The sequence below is a fragment of the Aquila chrysaetos genome, chromosome 2 (genome assembly GCF_900496995.4).
Source record: "Aquila chrysaetos chrysaetos chromosome 2, bAquChr1.4, whole genome shotgun sequence".
NCBI classification, from domain to species: Eukaryota; Metazoa; Chordata; class Aves; order Accipitriformes; family Accipitridae; genus Aquila; species Aquila chrysaetos.
Window position 1 is genome coordinate 47,162,631 of NC_044005.1, and position 15,683 is coordinate 47,178,313.

Consider the following 15,683-nt stretch of genomic DNA (forward strand, 5'->3'; position numbering starts at 1 on the left):
TTTCTTCTGCCTTAGACAGAAAGCCTTGTTTTTCAGCAAGCCTTACACAGTCTTATATAGCTTGTGGGATTTTTTTACTTCATGTGGCTGTCAGTTTAAAATGCTCAGGTGGAATATTTAACTTGAATGCTTTCCACCTTCTCCTCTCGCTCTTTGCATGAACCAACACAGGTTTCTTCAGAGCGAGCAGACTGTCTCTAATAAAAACTATGGCAGCTAAATCTGGGATTGCTGTGCATGCTCCTTCACAGGTCTTGGTTCAAAATATTCAGTCTTGCAGAGAAAGCCCCTTCACACACGGGGAGATCTAGAGCAGCCAGTAAACTAGATCATCTCCCTTTCCTCCTCAGGAATGCAGAAGAAGCAAGCAGCTTACTAAGATGTCTTTCTTGGGGCCAGGGGCCAGCTCCCCTGGCTCCCCAAAAGAGAAGGGGAGTAAGCACTTAGAGAAAAAATTGTAACTGCCACCTGCTCACAGGAGAAAATTACCAGGATTGCAACCCAAATTTCTCCTCTATGCTTTTCAAAGGTACAACACACAAGATGCTATCCAGGAGAAGGCAAAGATGCTTTTGCTCTGCTGGATTTGGAGCTCCTGTTAGAGATGGCTGGAGGGTTACTCCAGTTAGCAAAAGCGTCCTAAGGATCCAGTATAGCCCAACATGTCTTTGGTGCTCCGTGCTACAGAAAAATCTACTCCACTAAGTCCCTTGTCTCATGCCCACTAAATTAATGAGGAGATTAATACAAAGATGCCTCTGCTGAGATACAGTTCTTCCCCATGTTGCTGGTACCTCTCCCTGCCTCGTTTGCCAACAGAAATGGGTGCGTAGGAGAGACGTCTAGGGATTTTTCCCCTCTCTTGCCCAGAGGGCAATAACCTGCCCCTTTGAAGGAAAGAGCATCTTTTCACCTGGATTTCCTACTGTCCAGGCCTGAGCCCCTATCAGACTGACCTGCTGCAATGGGAGCTGGGGGGGCTCAAGGCTAATCCCGAAGGGTGCTGGAAGCCCCCATCAGTGCTGGTTGTTTGCTGGGGAGAGGTCTAGCCCTGCCGCTGCTGCCCACCACCACTTCCAGTTCAGAGGGTTGCTCGTTCTTGTTCCCCACATTTGCTCCGGTGTGGACCAGGGACCTGGTCCCCTCTTTGGTTCCCCCGGGATGGCTGAGATGAAAGTCCTTGCCCACCCATGCTGGGGCAAAGGTGCTCTGAAGAGGAAGTTTGCTTTCCCCTGCCCATGTCCCTGGCACACCTGGTAGTGCCCGAGGGGGTGAAGCTCTCCGGGTCTTTGCATTGATGCAGCCTTCAACCAGGGGTGGGAGGAAGCTGGCTGGCGATGGGCTGCAGAGCTCTTCGTAGCGGCGTTGTTTCCGCACGCTAGAAAGGATGAATCCAGGTGGTTCACTCATTTTGGACCCAGTGTTAGAAGAGCGGATGGTAAGAAAGTGCCACATAAACTGGCCAAAGGTACGAGTACGGGAGGATAAAACCGTGCTATCCATTACCCTGGTGTAAACCCCAGCGGGGTTGGAGCAGTCGTATTGCCACAGCTACGCCAGCCCACCGCCAGCCAGAGCTGTACTGTGGATTTTTCCTCCCCTCCTTTTCGGCTCCGTGTCACAGTGGGGATGTGACTGTCGGAGTCAGGTGGGGCAGGCAACCTGTCGTGGCTTGGGAACGGAGGCAGGCAGGGGCACCGAGCGCCGGGGAGGTGGGCTGCAGTGAGGTGGGGGTCTGCGGCGGGGAGCGTTTCCTACCCCGCTGCCGGATAACTACATTTACCTTGGGGATCTCCGGGATTTGTAATGGGGTTGTCTGGAGCTTATTCACCCCCCTACCCCCCTCCAGCACGCAGGGCTTATGTGCCTGTGTTTAAATATAGAGTCAAGCTCCCCAAGTCCCCAGTTTTAGGGAGGAGGGTGGCTCGGCAGAGCGCAGCTCACTCTGCCCCAGCCCATGGGGTGCCGCAGGGACGCGGAGGGGACCGTGCTGCTGATGTGACCCCGTGTCCTGGGGAAAGGGTGGGATGCGTGCTGGCACCGTGCTGGTTTGGTGTGCGTGTGTGTGTGGGGGGGGCTCACGTGGAGCCGATCCCACAAGGTGGTGGTGTGTGGGTGTGCGGGGGCATGAGGAGGTGAGGGGGGCTACCGGCGAGGCCTCCCCCCGGGCTCCGGCCACCCGGAGGGAGCGTGGGGCTGGGGTACAGCTAAGCTGCGCTGAATCCCCTTTAAAATCTGCAGTTTGGTGTCTTACTGGGTTTTATTTCTCTCTCCTGTTCCTCTCTCGCCCTGGAGTTCTGTAGTAGCCCTGAATTAGCATGTCACGTGTATGGCATGTGGAAATGAATCAGGGGCATGTGAGGAGGAGGAGGACGCCTGTGTCTGTGTTTGCATCCAAGGATCTCCTCTCACTCTGTGTTTGCGTAGGTGTCTAGCTCCCTTCTCCCCCCCTCCCATCCCTGCCTGCCTCTCTCTCCCTGCCTCCCTCTCATCCCTCCATCTGGCCAGCCCAGCTCTCCCTGCCAGCTCAAGCAATACCTCAAGCAGAAACTGCAGCTTTTTCCCTGCACCCCGTTAGGAAAATAGAGGGGGGGGCCCCTACACTCTGGACACATACCCAGGGGAGAGCACGCACACAACCCTCCCAAATGCGAGCTCCCTTTCCCGCTCCCCCCCCTTCCCCAGATTTTTGCTCCTTAGTCAGCACCTCAAGCCCTGCAGACTGCACCAAGGGCAAGCTTATTAACGCTAACAACAACAAAACACAGCCGCCAACCAAGCCCCAGAGCCTGCCTCTGTTTTCGGGTGGGTTGCCCTCACCCCCTTTTAGGCAACTGCCACCAGCACATGTCTGCACATAAAGCCAGGAATGAATCAAACCCACCCACGGGCAGGGAGGGGAAATGTCCCCGGTGGGTTGCGGGGAGCAGGCAGGACCCCCGGGGGAGAGGGGCCAGGCGCGGCAGGGGGGGCGAAGGCTCAGCTCGGCGAGAGCTGAAGGGGGTGGGGAGGAGGCACCGAGACCCTCTTGGGGGGGGTTGCCGCACACGTACCATGGCTCTGCTCCAGCCAAGGTCAGAGCCTGGCACCCCGAAACAGGGATGATGCCGGGGAAGGGGTGGGAAGCACACCCTGCACCCAGTCCCCTGCGGCAATGGGCCGCACAAGCCCAGAGCCCCCCAGTCCCAGTTACAAGTCCCACCGGACCAGCCGCCCCCTCCCCACGGGACAATCTCCAGTACTGCTCCTTTTTTTAAACTCTCCCTCCGTACTGGGTGAGATGGGATGTTTCTGCATCCCCCAAACCCACTTCCCAAGAGGCAGCTCTCAAGCACTCCCAGATCCCAGGCAAGGGGTGCTTGCCCCCAAACGGTTTAATTCAAAGCCCCCATCCTAACCCAGGAATAGCTGCCTGCCATCTCCCTCCTCGAATCTCTCCCCAAACAATTTTTTGACGCTTCCAGCTTCTGTCCACTGCCAAGCATCTGAGAGGGCTCCCCTCGTCCGCCTGCCCTCTGCTCTTCCCCACCTTGCACGCCGTGCCCCCCCCCCAGCTTCTCATACCTCCTGTGCTCCGCTCCCCTTCCCTCCTTGCTTTCCAGGCTTTCCCCTGCCCTCCTCTCCTTGCCCCGGGGACCCTGAGGTCTGCCCTGCCCCATGGCCTGCCCTGTCCCGTCCCCCCCCCCCGGGGGCTTCTGCTGCTGCTGCTGCTGCTGCTGCTGCTGCTGGCAAGGTGCAGCCTAGTGTGGCGAGAGGCTATAAATAGCTCTGTAAGCTCCGCTCTCATTGACACCGTTTGGACAGAGGATGGAAAAATAAACAAAGGAAACTCCGTTCGAGCCGGGCTCCAAGCGGCAGCCGCATTCCTCATGCTAAATAATAACAGATTTTCCACCAAGTGTGTGGGTAATATACGGATTGGCATAGGGGGGAGAGCGAGCGAGCGAGCAGGAATCAAAACAAATTATACACACCCAGTGCGTGTCAATATTTTGGTCCTTCTTATTCTGCCCTGTAGTAGTTAAGCACACGCAGATTGCCTATATTTAGAAAAGGGTATATTTTTAAGTACTCTGAGATGGAGATTGTTTCCATTAATAATGGTGGAGCACATTGGAGGAGGCAGACCTGGCGAGGAGCTGTCGAATGTTGCTTTAGTGACATATAGAGGCCTGAGAGATAAAGGACAGGGCAGGAGCAGAACAAATATTTTGAAATCAAGCAGTGATTACCCTGAAGTTTGCAGTTGTGTTGCTATTTTTACACAGGGGGCTGTTTGCACTGGGAGATTATTCACAGTTCCCTGGTGCAGAGACTCAGGCAGTGGGAGAAGAGTTATATTATCGGGGGGGTTATTTTATTTTGTGTTTTTTCCTTTTTTTAATTGAGGACAGAACATACACTGCAGCAGAAAGGTTCAGCTCGGAATGGCTGAAAGCAGGGATGGCCACACAAAAAAGTAGCATTTGTTACCGGATTCTGGGACGCTAACTCAGCTTGGCTTAGGAAGGGCAGTGCCTGCATTTTAACGCCTCCCCACCCCCCACCCCCCTTTCCCCCATCCTGTCCTTCCCAGAATAACCTCTCCCAATCTCAGGATTCCTACAGGGATTTTAATAGTGAATTTTCATCTATGTTATGGGAGGAGGTAAAAACAACCAAATAAGATCTGCACCATAACATGCTAGGAGCTATACGTGCCTGGTATTGACTGCCCAAGAAGCTTAATATGCGAAAAGAAGAGAAAGAGAAGGAAAAGTAAATAATAAAGACAAAAGGAAAAAAAAAACTTTACACTTACTTTATAGCTGGGTAAATGAAAGTTGGGTGACTCACCCAAGGCCATAGAGGGAGTCTGTGGCATTGCCGGAACGCAAAGCCGGCTTTTCCATCTTAGCGCAACACCCTTCACGTGATCAAGAAGATGCTTCAATTTTTTTTCTCCTAGGTGTTTCTGCTTAGCTGTTTCACAGGCAGGATGGTTTACAGAAGCAGAAATCCCAGTAATTTTCCTATTACTCTCCCGGGGAGGGACACATACCAGTCGGAGCCGCCCTCCCCAGCCGAGGCCCAGCATGGTGGGGGGGTGTCACACCCCAAGCGGTGTTCCAGCCCCCCTGGGTGCCCCTGGGGAACGGGCAGGGGCACCCAGGGTTCTGCTGAGCCAAGTCAGCCCTGGCCCAAAGGTCTCTCGCCCCTGGGGAGGTGAAGGCAGAGGAGGCTCCAGCCTCCAGACACCTGGTGGTGTGGGGGGCTTTAGCTCTTCCCGCAGGGGGGTGTCCTGGTGACGTGGGGGAAATCCACTGCTGAAGGGCCACGACCTGTCCCCCGTCCCCACCTCCTGGTCAGGGCTCAGCCCCGCTCCCCGGCCACACCGGGTGGGGACGGTCATCTTCCTCTGTGGCCTCCTAGGAGGCCTCCTAGGGAGCTAGCCTTCACCAGCTATGGCGGTTACTTAATTATCAGATCTGCACATACAAATACACCCCCACCTCCTGGAAAAAAAAACCATTCAGGCACCAAGTTTTGCCCACACTCGTGTGCAGAGAGAACAGACGTGACAGGTAGGAAAGCGCTGGGAGCAGATGCTCCTCAGGCTTTCTCTTGCTTCTGCCGTGGTCTGACCTAGGTAAGCCGTGCTACCTCACAGGATAGAGCAGGAGTAGCTGGGGAAGCCATAGGGTGAGATTAATCAGTGAATTGTAAATGGTTCTGAACTCCAAGTAAATGAAAGTTAGTTGACGGAGGATGATGAAAAGTTTGGGAACGTGAGGGAGCTCCCAACTGGAAGCTTTCTTAACCTGCCCTGCACACACACATGCCACGCCGCCAGGAAAGGACAGAGCCCTTCCCCTTCCTCAACTGGTCTTCACCAACATCGGGGTGAACCTCAAGCTGTCAGCTCACTTGTGAGGATCTCGGTGGTTTTTTGGTTTTGTTATTTTTTATCTTGGAGTGCTCAGCCCACATATTTGAGCTTTTCCCTCACAACTTTCTTACAAACAGATATAGTGAGAGGCAACAGAACCGAGCTGCCTCCTTTCCCCAGAGGGAGAGGGGTGGATAGAGGTGGGCATTTCAGGCTAAGCCTACTACACTTGCTGAAAAAACTTCCCTTTAAATATACGCGTGGAGTTCAAATCTATCTTCAGCTAAACCTTTGAATGAAAAATAAGTTGACAGCCTCATTCCACCCGTCTGATGCACAGGCGGCACACCCCACACGCACGAGCTAGGGATTTGGGGGAGAAGCAGCGGAGGGATTCCCATTGAGGAAACCCCACTCACTGTCTGCTCGGGTAAGACGCGGGGGAGGGCTCCTCTCCTTCCCAGCACTACGAACATGAGATCAGTTGCCTCGTGGTTGCATAAATTCCCTCACTCATTTGGGAATTCACGTGTTACTCCCATTTAGAGCCACCAAGAAGACACCCCATCTTTTGGGGATTAAGGGCTGAGGAGTGCAGCTCGAGCGATGGAATTGGGCATGTGCTCCAACTGTCCGTCCGGCACCTCGTGCAAACTCTTCCCTTTTCCAGGCTTTCCTCCCCAAGGGAAACGGCTGCTTCGCCTGGGGCTGGAGGTGGGGGTGAGTTTGCATGTGTGCTGTGGGAACCCCCCCCCCGGACTGGAGCCACAACCCAGGAACCAAATGGGTTTGACCTTTCAGCACAACATGGCTGCCACGTCAACGCGCCAGTAAAGACCAGCGTAGAGTAGAAGACCAGCTATTTCTGGAAAACTAGTCTTGCCCTCGCAACCTTCCTCTAGTCTGCTCCTTGGCAGCAGAGGGTGGGATGAGGTGGACCCTGGTCTCAATTATGGCAGGGTACCAACTTTTGCATTTGTGATATAACTGTATCTACACAATCAGAGGTTTGGAAGTACACTAATTGACTACAAGCTCTCTTCCCAATGAAGGCTCATCAAGCTAATGGTGGTGGAAACTGCTCTAAGGGGGTTGTCACAGAGCAGCAGAGTTGCAGGGCACCTGTATTGCTTATGTAATCCATCCCGCTAGCTGGAGCAGTGTCAACCGTAACCGACGTCATTCCTGATAGATGTCAGTTCAACCTTTTTAAAGGCTTCACTGATATCCATTACACCCCAATCTCTGTTTCACAGGGGACCCCTCTACGCTGCAGAGAGCAGGTGCAATGGTTCAGCTTTGGCCACGCTCATGTCCCCAGATGGAGAACCTGGATGGGCCTGGCCAAGATCTGTGGTCACACCACGTAAAAGGGACTTCGAGGCCGTGCATTGGATTGTTAGTCCTGGCAGGCGGCAACCAGCTTCCCCATTAGCCCAGAAACATTAAGGCAAGCGTAGGTTGAACCTGCACTGCAGAGCCGTTAGAGTTGTGCGCAGTACAACTACGAGAGGCAGAGACCCGGGTACCTACTTGTTACTTCTTTTGAAAACACTCTGGGGATCATGAAAATCAAATGAGGGTGTAAAGGCAACGAAGAGAAATACAGCTATGGAAGACAGCTCTAAGGAAGACTTGCACGAGGAGGCTGAGGTGTAGGATGACTCTTACCCGAGCACGAGGACTAAGATTTCTATTGGCCTTGATGACAATAAGCCTCTAGCTGACAACGCAGGCTGCTGTTATGCTCTGATATATCTACAGGGACAGTGGCACCATGCCAGCTGGGTGCTTTATTCATACTTTGCTACTCTTATAAAGATAGGCTCAAGTGACTCATATGTCACTGGCCACACACCATACATTTAAACTCATTGTCATGGATTTGATTTCTGGGGGTTAGGCTGTCGTTGTTTTTTGTTTTTTTAATATTAATTCCTTTCCCTCTGCTCTCCTCAATTTAATTATGGCTGTGTAATCTGGAGATCTGTAAGGCTCTAGCATGAGGTCTCTGGCTATCAAGTTTTCATGTTCACAATTAGCAAATGGAGACAAGAAGAGCAGCACTGGAAGAAAGGGGTTTTAACTTAAGATCCTTAAGAGGATCTGTGGTGCTGTGGTCTCATCATGAACAGGAGAGCCACGGATGAGGAAGGTTTAAGGTTTCGAGCCCAAGTTTCAGGACACTTAAACCAATATGAAAACCAGTCTTTGTTAGACTTTCTAGAGGTAGATAAATATTAGGCAATTAGGAGCACTAAAGGGGTTTTAAGCCTTCCTCTGTAGCATTCAAGAAACATTGAACCACATTGATGTCTGCTTGATCTTAGCTGAGAAGTTCTCATTTCTGGTCAAATGCCCCTGAACAGTGGCTTTTGAGCAACATCAGCCTGAAATTAGTGGTTTTTTTCACATTCTGATTGTCAGCTGCTGCTTTCTCTCCCTCTTTTCTCCCCCATCCCATGCCACAATACCCTCAGGGACTTCTCTCTCAAACCTTTGCACTTGCTCCTGGACAGATCCTCATGGAGGGCAAGGGCCTTAGGCACAGTCAAGAGGAAGACAAGAGGCTCGGAAAAGTACACGATGTCACCTATGGCACTTCCCCCAACACTTCTACATTGTGCTGACGTGTAGAGAGCACAAACACGTTAAACACAAGGCAAACTGATTAGCAAGACCAGCCAGAAACTTGCTGGCATGCTTTTGAATTCAGTATCGGTCCACCATACTTTTCATAGCATGTAAACACCTGAACGTCTTGTACCACATCCCTGCAACGCTAGCAAGGCATCTTCAACCTCGTGTTATCTCATTTTAGGATGAACTCAAAGTATAGATTCAGAACGGTACCATCCCAGAATTAAGGAAAGTAGAGGTGGTGTTTGGGGAGAAGATATCGATCAAGCGATTGGATACAGCTCGTGAACATTTTCCATTTCTAGAGCAGATGTCCAGACATGAGGAATTCCCTACCATAAATCCCTCCTTCCCAAGAAGCCATTTCACCCCTTTCTTTTGAGGAAGAAATTTCAATTTCTTTTTTGCAATTTTCTTTAAGTGCAGCAGAGTGAAAACCAGTAAATATTTTACACTTGGCTTTCTCAAGGAAAACGTCATACCTGTTATGACCTACTTGCCTCCAGGGATCTCCCCTCTGTCACGGGAGTTCCACCGCCATCTCAGATGCTATGGAGCCTCTTGCTCAGGTCCTGTGCTGTACCATGGTAACTGGTTATCAGGGAAAGAGAGAGACAACGTCTATGCATCTCCCGTGCAGATACCGGTCAGGCACGCCAAGACGCTAGTTGTGTCCAGTCAGACCCAAAAGTAAAAAAAAGAGAACTCAAAATTTGTGGATTATGGTGAGAAGGACAAGCTCATTTAGGCAATGCTATGCCTTAATTGTCATGGCAATGGAAAAATTCTTCTACACTGTTCCCAATTTTTCTTGCTGCAGCCACAGCTGAGACCCACTACGGGCTGTATCCCCGTGCAGGTGGTCCCGTGGTGAGACTTTGAATTGCCCACAGATGCAGGGGAAAAAAAAAAGGGAATAGGAGTATGTGGTACATCGGGGAAAACATCAGACCTTCTCACTGTGTTGAAACATGGGACAGATGCAGTGACACAGTACCTGAAGCAAGTCATTTCTGTGTAATTCCGTCCTCGGCTGTGATGCTCCATTATAGAAATGAAGGATAATGCAGATATCCAAAAGCGTGAATCTCCTAGCCCAGCTTTCTAAATGGCAGTGTCCTACAAAGGCAGGCAAGGGCTTGCAGGCTACACGCCCCTCCACCCCAACGTGGTACCAAGGATGGCAAGAAGATGGAGGATGCTGTTGCACGTTTGATACTGCAGTGGTCTGGCACTGCAGGTTTGGGAAAAGGAGGAAACCTGACTCGAAGGTTAAAGTCAATACTGAGAATCCCACCTCCTAATTTCTGTTCCAGGTACTGCCTGTAAGGTGGCTTTACACAAGCCCCCCCTGTGGCTCACTGCCCCTCTTTGTATAAGGGGGTTAATAACACTAGCTATCTCCTAGATAGGGGTACCTGAGGCTGAATGAAGCAGTGGCTGCAAAGGGCTTCACGAACCTCAGTTAAGGGGTGAGGGTAGCAAAATATTAACTGGTTGGTCGTAGACATGCAATAGCCTCCCTTCTGCATATTTACTACAGGAAAGCAAAGGGGAAAATGACTCCAAGAGCTTCTCCTTTTCGTTTTGCTTTAGACTTCTGCTGCCTATTTCTTGTGTCTGCTTCACAAGGGAAATTTCTTTGGATCTGTCATATAGGCAGAAAAAGCCTGGACCAGGGTCGTGGGGTTTTTGGGGGGGCAGAGGCAACCGCAGATAGGTACTAAGCCCGTACCTTTTAATCTCCCTATCTGGCTAGATTAAATACATTTATAGCACACAAAATGTGCTGCAAAGTAGAAACTAGAAGGCTGGCTTTGTTGGGCAGGAGAGAGTTAATCCCTATGGGGTGCTCATGTACGTCAGAGCAGGTTCCTGTCTGTGCAGTGCTCAGCTAGGATTGAGAGCTTTTGTTCCTTGTTGTTTTTCATGATTTCTTTGCATTTAATAGTGTTTGGATTTAAAAAAAAAAAAATACATTTTAAAGAGCATTTCGAGCTGGCAAATGGGGGGCAGGTGGAGAACCCTGTAGCCCGCAGTTCCCTACGCACCCTAAGATATTAAAGAACATCACGGACGCAGGGCAGGACAAGTCGCCACCATGGCCATTGGCACGTGTGCTTCAGCCTTTAGCGCCTGTGCCACACCCTGCAGGGGCAAAAATCCCAGTCCATCTCCCGTCACCCCATCCCCTTCCAGGGCTCTGAGCGGGAGCTACGAGCCGGTGGTGGGACGCGAGGTGGGGATGCTCCCACCACCTCTCCAGCCTTGCCCCTCTACGTCTCCCAACAGCCAGGCGTTACCCGTCTCGGCGGGACCGGTGACGAGCAGATAGATGAGAAACCCTGATGTTTCACTCCCAGGTCCTGAGCCAAGCCGGGCCCTGAGCGTGACTCTTCCGTTGGATTATTTTATATTTTTTTTTTCTGGACCCAATTTTCAATCGGTTTGGAAGAAAGCGGTGTCATCGTTCTCCCAGTCTGGATCCAGCCCGAAAGGGTTGAAGCTGACAGAGCCCGTGGTGGCTTCTGGTCTGAAGGACAGACGTGGCAGGGTGCTGGGTGATGCCTCATGGATCTCCTCCGGAGGCGGGAGAGGGGAGCAGGGAACTCCCTGCAAATCCGCCGTCCCCTCAGCTCTGGGGAGGGAGCCTGTGAGAAGCCCGGAGGGCAGGCAGAGGTGAGGTAGAGGACCTGAGGAGGGTCAACCTGAAAGAAAAGAGCGTGAAAAACACCCGTCTATAGATTAGCCCGGCTGTGACTAAGGTGCGGGCCAAAATAACAAGCCGCGAAAGGGAAAGGCGAGGGCACGGCACAGCGCAGCCCGAAGGGCGGCTCGGCGTGAGACCCCCACAAAGGAGCGTTTCGGTGGGCTGCGAGGACGCCCGGGAGAAACCTCCCGCCGGGCAGACCCCCTTGCCGTGCAGAACCGAGCGCTGAAACGGGTTTAAACCCCCCCTCGAGAAATACGGCGCTGAGGGAACCGCCGCTAACCCCGCACCTCGGTGACGGAGGGGGAGCGGGGCCGGCCCTTCCCGCCTAGTCACCGACCCCCGAAGGGACCTAACGAGCCAGATTTGGGGGACGCGCTCCGGGAGAGGGGTGTGTGGGAAGCTGAGGCGGGGTGGGGGGGCTCAAAACCGACGGGAACCGAGGATCCCCGGGTCGGGCCGTGCCCGCCTGTCAGGCGCTGCCCCGCCCGGCCCGGCTTTCCCGCCGCCAAGCCGGGCTCCGGCTGCCACCTGCAGGCCATGGCGGGGGACGGCGCCTTCCCCTCGCCCCCGACCCTGCCCCGGGCTCCCACCGGGGCCGCCGGGCTGCGGCAGGAGCGGGTTTTGCCTCCCCGTCCCGCAACCCCGGGGTCTCTGCGACACGACCCCCCCCCCCCCCCCCCCCCCAGCATGAAAGCCTCCTGCCCAGGGTGCGAGTTGAGCCCGAAGCTGAGGGGACTGGGGAGTCGTCGTCACCGCGTTGCCCCAGCCGCCATCGTTGCCTCAACGGTGGCAAACGTCCCTCTGGCAAAGCCCGGCCAAGGAATAAATCCAAGGGAAAGGCAGAGAGCTGCCAGGACTCAGCGGTGAGGGGCTTCAACCCGGGGACTTGCTACTGGCGAAGCGACGGGGCCAAAGCTGGCACGCAGAGACAGGCAGGGCAAAAACTGGGACCCGAGAAAGAGATGGCGGGGGACACCAAGATGGCGGTGGCGACCAAGATGGCGGTGGCGGAGGAGGGGGACAGGGAGCGCGACTGCAGGTCAGGAAACCTGGGGATTCCCAGGCCGGCACGGAGCCGCGAGGCCCTCGCATCACACGGATTCCCCAGGGAATATACTGGGGACGGGCTGTGGGATAGGACAGGTGTACTGGGATGGGACAATTCTTACCTGCTCCTAGTAGGACGGACTATCAATCCAAGTCCAAATGCGTCCAGAGAGGAGGCAAGAATAATTTTGTCCTTGGCCACTTCTCATCTTTGCTTCAGCTGCCCATTCATTAACCTTTTATTTTCTTTAAGCCTCCTAGGATCCTCCCTTACTTGCAGCAAAGTGGCTGCTTCTCAGGGCTGCGGTGACCAGCTTTAGCTCCCAAGCACCCACATTTCTCTGCACCCCACTTTGTCCACATCACGCAGCTCGGCCACCTCTGTGAGCACGAGGTACAGGGAGTAAGGCGATGACAGTGATGGAGTGGTTCAGTATCAGTAATGGCTCTTTTCGTGGCATGGAGAAAGGCAGAAACACGGTAAGGGTAAGGGAGATGGGGGGGATTGCCCCGCAAGCCACTGCTAATGCCACTACCTGCTCCTCAGCCCCTTCAGCTACTAGGTGGGTGACAAGAGCACGGCTGGAGGGGGCTGCGAAAGGCAGCAGACAGCCAGGCTGGCTCTCAGCCCCCAGGTGCTCTTCCCTCTTCTTCCTCCCACTCCTCCCACCTTCCTCCAGCTGCTGGTGCTGCTCTTTCCTCCCACACAGCAGCTCTAAGAGGCTGGAGGAGACGGTAAGGAACAGGGGAAGCACTTAGAGGCTGACAGCTGCCACTGCCTGGTTTCTTTCCAGAGCCCCATCTTCCTTCGACCTTCACTGTCTCCTCCATTTGCTCAGAGCTGGCAGCGGTGCTCACAGAGGTGGCCGAGCTGCGTGACTTGGACAAAGTGGGGTGCAGAGAAATGTGGGTGCTTGGGAGCTAAAGCTGGTCACCGCAGCCCTGAGAAGCAGCCACTTTGCTGCAAGTAAGGGAGGATCCTAGGAGGCTTAAAGAAAATAAAAAGAAAAAAAAAAAGAGTAAAAGTCATTGGTAGTCACCCCAAAACCAAGCTGTGCCAGCCAGGACCTATTTTGCTGGAGACCTTGGGAGTAGTGTGCATGCAAGGGTATGAGAGAGTAATCAGGGGTTGCTGGTGGCACTTCCAAGTGAAAGGCTCACAGGGATGAATTCATTTCCATCTTATCTGCTGTGCCCTTGCTGTTCATTCTACTAAATATCAACTTTTTAACTAATATTGTGAATTCATCCACACCTCTCATCCCCCTCTCAAACTTCCTGGTGCCACGCTGACAATATTAGAAAGTCTTGTTCTTCTTTTTCACTATCTTGAAGGGTTGCATGTTGAACAGACAAATCACAGTAACCTGATATGCTAGGACATGCTATCCAGACTGAAAGGACTACAACTGCCACTCAATCATGAAAAAAAAAAAAAAAAAAAAAAAAAAGGGCAGGGGGGAGAAGCTCAGGGCTAAGCCAATAAATAAAAAGATGGAAAGAAAATAAAAACCCTGTCCCTGGATTCACGTAGCTAATGGGCAGGCTCTACTCCTCTGCCTAGCACTGAGGAAGGTTGAAACTACAGTCAGCACAGAAGGGGTTTGTCTTGGCTTCTCTTCTGAAGAGTTTCTAAGGAAACTCCCACCCAGGTTTTGTCGTCCCCCCCCCCCTTTTTTTTTTCTTTTTCTCTTGCAGATCCTCCAGTTGAAGAAAAAAAAAGCCTTGCCTACACTAAAATATGCCCCATTGTTTGTTCCTCTGGTCAAAATGACTTTGAAACATTTTAGGAAAGTGGCTCATAAGAAACGCTCTGGGTTTCTAAAAGCACAAAATATCCTGTTTATGAAAGGGGACACAGGGCTCTTTGTCAGGATACCAGTATCCGTGCTGCACTGATCTGATCTGCTCTGCTCCTGAGGAAATGCTGTCCCTCCTGCCTCAGCTGGAGAGGACTTCGGTCATGTTGTAGCCACCCAATTTTTTAGGAGCTTTTCAGTGATGCTCCTGCTAAGGATGACTATTGTATATGGGTGCAAGGGGGGTGTCACTATAGAAATTTAAAGGAAGACCCACATAAACCTACAGTGACATGGATAAGAACCCTTGCAGAGCTCTTGCAACCTGATGCGCTGACCAAGCTGCTCCAAATAATTAAAATTGCCCTGTGATGATAGTCAGGAATTAATTAATTAGGGTTTGGAAGATCATTCAACTCACCTCTCTCAGTTCACTGAAAAAGACCATAAGACCCTACTGTAATCAACAGATAACGCACAGATTACAAAGGTTTTAGTCCCAATTTTCGTTATGGCCATCTAACAGTTAATAGAACCGGCTCAGTGAATGGATCGGTGATTTATTTTATACCCCATGGTCACAATTAACCACAGGGTTGTTTCTCATAATGGCACAGCCATGCATTCATATGCTGGTATGCAAAGACATCGGTCTGGCAGGGCAGGCAATGCCGTCTAGTACAGAGTCTTTCAAAAAGTGTTTGTTGTGACCCCACTGAGCTTGTATGGCCAGATGCATGATCATCAAATGGTCCCAAACAAGTCAGTAAGCTAAAAGCCAAACCTAGTCAGGCCTCCGTTTAGTCAAAAGGGCATGTCTCAGGCAAACATTTAATGGAAAAGGTGGGGGAGAACACCTGTTTGTGGTCTCTTATAATACAAGAAGTAGGAAGCATCACATGGAACTAGCAGGTTCAAAACAAACTGATACTTCTTCACCAGAAACTAAACTGGACTCTGGAACTCCCAGCCACAGGCGATGATGAACACTAAAACGCCTACAATTTAGAAAATGGACTGACAAAGTCACAGGAGAAGACGCCACAGTACTGCACAGCGGCGTTCGAAGGGAGGGATGGCGGCACACCGGGGTGTTGGCGCAGTAGGGATGAGCAGAGAGCTCTCAGGCACATCGTCCCGGGCTCCGGGACCTCCCTCAGCCCTGGGAGCCGGGAAGTTGCTCCGGGGGCTTTCGTCCCATCGCCCAGGGGATGTTTCTGCGCTTACGCCTGCGCTGGCTGGGGACGCTGGGCAGCTCTCACCTGCCAAAGGTTACGAACACGTCTGAACACGCAGCGGACTAGGTGTCAATGTCAGGTGCCCCACCATCTGCAACGGTTTTGCAGCATCGACTCATGGCTTCTCAGATGTCCTCCTTCTCCTCTGACTTCTCCAGACAACCAGAAGAAACCATCCACCCAGGCCACCTCTTTGTCCTTTTTACCTGGTCTGGTCCTGCAGTCAGAAACCATCTCTGATGCTACAAAAGCAGGATCCTTGGCTTCCTTGCTCTTACCTGGAGCTTTCTCTCCCTCCTCCGAGAGTCTCACCACTAAAGCCTGGTTTCTTTTCCCTGTTCCTGGAGAACGTGGTTTCCTACCTTAGCTCCTAACGT